This window comes from Coturnix japonica, chromosome 33, assembly GCF_054131305.1.
Source record: "Coturnix japonica strain WE chromosome 33, WE-NBRP24, whole genome shotgun sequence".
Lineage (NCBI taxonomy): Eukaryota > Metazoa > Chordata > Aves > Galliformes > Phasianidae > Coturnix > Coturnix japonica.
The window spans coordinates 3,365,751-3,369,970 of record NC_140695.1 but is presented as its reverse complement, the minus strand read 5'-3'; the positions used below and the strand labels follow the sequence as shown (position 1 = coordinate 3,369,970).

General features: G+C 49.8%; 1 pseudogene; it reads right to left on the bottom strand.

Moving 5' to 3' along the window:
- Positions 1–287: 287 nt before the first annotated feature.
- LOC146755396 (olfactory receptor 14J1-like) lies at positions 288–1,525 on the bottom strand (annotated as a pseudogene).
- Between the last annotated feature and the right edge of the window lie 2,695 nt (positions 1,526–4,220).

The following is a 4,220-nucleotide window of genomic DNA, read 5'->3' as shown; positions in this document are numbered from 1 at the left end:
CAGCTTTGGAAGAGGCCTCCAGTTCTCTGGAACTGCTCTAAAGGGGCCCTCTTGTTATGGCAGTGCCAGCAAGGAGACCAGCTCTGACAGACCTGTTCATATTGCTGGCTACTGACTGCAGCCCTCGATTTCTGCTGTATAGACAACAGACAGTCGTGAGACACACAAGACCTTCAGGACTGCACAAATGAGAGGGCTCGAGAGCACTGTGGTGGTGTAAAGAGTTCAGAAATGAAAAGAGCACGTTGAGCTGCTGTCTGCGGCTATACCTCCCCTAATCCAGACAAAGTATGAAGAAAGAAAACCTAAGCAAATGTCTTTTTTGAAAACATTTTAGGTATCTTCTAACGTATTCAGGGAATCTGGATACATGTTTACATGAGCTCTTGGAGTGAAAAAATGGAAATTAGGTAGGAAAGAAGTGTAATACATTTTTATTTATGAGTTCAATTTTTTTTTTTTTTTTTTTTTTTTTTTTTACGTTGCTATATCTCACATAATCAAACAACCAAAGATGCATAGAACATAAAAAACCAACACTGGGAATCATATAAGAAAGTTGTGCATTTTATGGAAGCTGGAATAGTGTGTATTGCAACACCTTCCTGAGAGCTTGCTTGATCTCCCTGTTCCTCATGCTGTAGATAATAGGGTTCAGTGTTGGAGGAACCACTGCATACAGAAGTGCCACTGTCAGATCCAGGAGTGGGGAGGAAATGGTCGGGGGCTTCAGGTAGGCAAAAAAGCCAGTGCTGAGAAATAGGGAGACCACGGCCAGGTGAGGGAGGCACGTGGAGAAGGCTTTGTGCCGTTCCTGCTCAGAGGGTATCCTCAGCACGGACATGAAGATCTGCACATACGACACCACTATGAAAACGAAGCAGCCAAATACTAAACTGATACTAAAATTGAGAAACACAGTTTCCCTGAGATTTGATTCTGAGCAGGAGAGTATGAGGATCTGGGGGATTTCACAGAAAAACTGGTTCACAACATTGCCTTGGCAGAGAGGCAGTGAAAACGTACTGGCAGTGTGCAGCAGGGAATTGAGAACCCCAGTGCCCCAGGCAGCTGCTGCCATGGTGGCACAAGCTCTGCTGTCCATCAAGGTCCCGTAGTGCAGGGGCTTGCAGATGGCAACGTAGCGGTCATAGGACATGATGGTGAGAAGGGAATACTCTGCTGAGAGGAAGAAGAGAAAGAAAAAGAGCTGTGCAGCACATCCTGTGTAGGAGATGGCCCTGGTGTCCCAGAGGGCGTTGGCCATGGCTTTGGGGAGAGTGGTGGAGATGCAGCCCAGGTCAAGGAGGGCCAGGTTGAGGAGGAAGAAGTACATGGGGGTGTGCAGGCGGCGGTCGCAGGCTACGGCTGTGCTGATGAGGCCGTTGCCCAGGAGGGCAGCCAGGTAGATACCCAGCAAGAGCCAGAAGTGCAGGAGCTGCAGCTGCCGCGTGTCTGCCAACGGCAGCAGGAGGAACTCGCTGATGGAGCTGCTGTTGGGCATCTGCTGTTGTTGGGCTTGGAGTCCTGTTCAGAGTGCAGAAGATAATGACAAGTCCAGACCATTCTCAGACACACTCCTCCTGCTATACTATGAAATGTTTTCATTCTCCTACAACAGTGTACATTTAGCACCATTACTTGCCTTTAATTTCATATATTTCAGCATTCCTTAAGCAGAAGCAGCATATGGAGCTCTAACCTTCCTCTTCTTTTCTTATCCCTTCTCCCTGGATATTTTCATGTGCTTCATGTCTCATATCTTTAACCCAACTGCTCTTAGAGCCCCCAAAACAGCCTCTGTGCCATTCAGTGTGAATCCTAAAAAGCTGCCTGTTTGCAGATTGAGTGAATTATCCATGTCTACTGAAAATTAAGATTCCCTCAGAACAGGAAAAGGAAACCCCCTGCCTTGGCTATCCTCAAGCAAAGTGCCCTCAGAAACATACTGTTGTGCAGTGGAGCTGTGATCCCCTGCCCCAGGCAGCAGCTGTGGCAGCACAAGCCCTGCCGGGGGGCTCCTTCCCCCCACCCGTCTCCCCGCAGCGCCCTGGGCAGCTCCCCGGGCAGGCTGAGTGCTGAGCCTGGCAGGCGGCAGAGTCCCATACCCGGCACACAGCCCCTGGGGCACAGCAGGGACCCTGCTCTGCAGGACAGCCCTGGGCACCCGCCTGCAGCCCCGGCTGCACAGCCTGCAGCCGTGCTGGGACATGCAGCTCCCCCCCCCACACACACCCCGTAGATCTTATGCTGCAGCACAGAAGCCCTCAGCTGGACCAGAAGGCTTTTTCCACAGTAAAGAAACATGCATTACCTGCTGCCAGTCTGCTATGGAATGTCGCATATTTTGTTAACCCTCTATTAAAAGCAGCTGCATTGCCTACTGCATGAGACTTACCGTGTTGTGGTCTGTGAGCAATGCTCCTTCGTAGAGCTCACAGCCCGCTCACACAGTACATATCTTGTAAGCTCACTCCAATTTCTCTCCTCTCTTTCTGTCACCTGCAGGCTGTGCTGTGCACAAGAGCTGCTCCTGGGCACAGCTGTCTGTCTACATCTCTGCCCACTTTTATGAGCTCCCTGTGTTTTAGGAGCCCAACCCAGCTGAGCAGTAGAGGATGTCATTTTTATCCTTCCCACTTGTCTCCCCTGAGATTTCCCTGCATCATCATGGCCAACAGTTCCTGAAAGTCAACAGCATCATGACTGTGCTTTGAAATCTGTTGAATTTAACAACAGATTTCAGGTGGTCAGTGACAAATTCCTGACATGTGGTTAAGCCTCTCAGAGAGTGTTTGCTAAAGCAAAAAGGAGCACACAGACAGGGACAGGATACCATAGAATCATAGAAACACCAAGTTTGGAAAAGATTTAAAAGATCATTCAATCCAGCTGTTCACCTATCACCAATAGCTCCCACAAATCCATGGCCCTCAACACAACGTCCAATGATTCCTGGAACACCTCCAGGTTCGGTGAATCCACCCCCACCCTTGGCAGTCCATGCCAGGTCCCAAAGTTCAGGACGTGTCATTTGGTCTTGGTGAAACTCATCCCATTGGCTTCAGCCCAGATCTCCAGCCTGTCCAGATCCTTCAGTAGGTCCTTGCTAATGACAGACAGGTCCACACTCCCAGCCAATTTGGTGAAATCAGCAAACCTACATAGGATGCACTCAGTGCCCTCATCCAGGTCATCAATAAAAATATTGAAGAGGACAGGCCCCAGCACAGACCCCTGGGGAACACCAGGTAGGCACACAGGTGGGCGTCCAGGCTGGTCTTGAATATCTCCAGTGAAGGATACAACACAACCCCCTCGGGTAGCCTGTTCCAGTGCTCCATCACCCTCACCATAAAGAAGTTCTTGCACAAATTCGCGCAGAACTTCCTATGCTCCAGTTTCTGTTCAGTTCCCCTACTCATATTTCCACACACTGACATCACGACACCCAGGTCCCTCTCTACAGAGCTCCTCTCCAGCAGCTCATTCCCCAAACTGTCCTGGTGTGTGCAATTATTCCTTCCTAAGTGCAACACTCTACACTTGCTTTCATTGAACCTCGTCTGGTTTCTTGCTGCACATCTATCCAGCCTGTCCAGGTCTCGCTGAATGGCAGCACAGCCTTCAGGCGTGTCAGCCAATCATCAGCAAACTTGCTGAGGGTGGCCACTATCCCCTTGTCAAGGTCACTTATGAAGAAGCTGAACAAGACCAGGCTCAGCACCAACACCTGGGGAACACCGCTACTTACAGGTCTCCAAATGGACTCTGCTTTGACAATGACCACCCTCTGTGCTCTGTCAGTCAGACAGTCCTCAACCCACCTCACTGTTCACTCATCTTTCCCACATTTCCTTATCTTTGTTATAAGGATATTGTGGGAGACAGTATCAAAAGCCTTGCTGAAATCAAGGTAGACAACATCTACCGCTCTCTCCCCATCCACCCAGCCAGCAACAGTGTTATAGAAGGCTACCAGGTTGGTCACACATGACCTCCACTTGGTAAACCCATGCTGACAACTCCTGATAACCTCCTTTTCTTCCAACTGTCTGAAGATGGCATTCAGCACAAGCTGTTCCATCGCCTTTCCAGGGACAGAGGTGAGGCTCTCTGGCCTGTAGTTACCCAGATCTTCCTTCATACACATTTTTGAAGACAGGATTGACACTGGCTATCCTCCAGTCACAGGCACCTCCCCCATTCTCCAAGTCCTC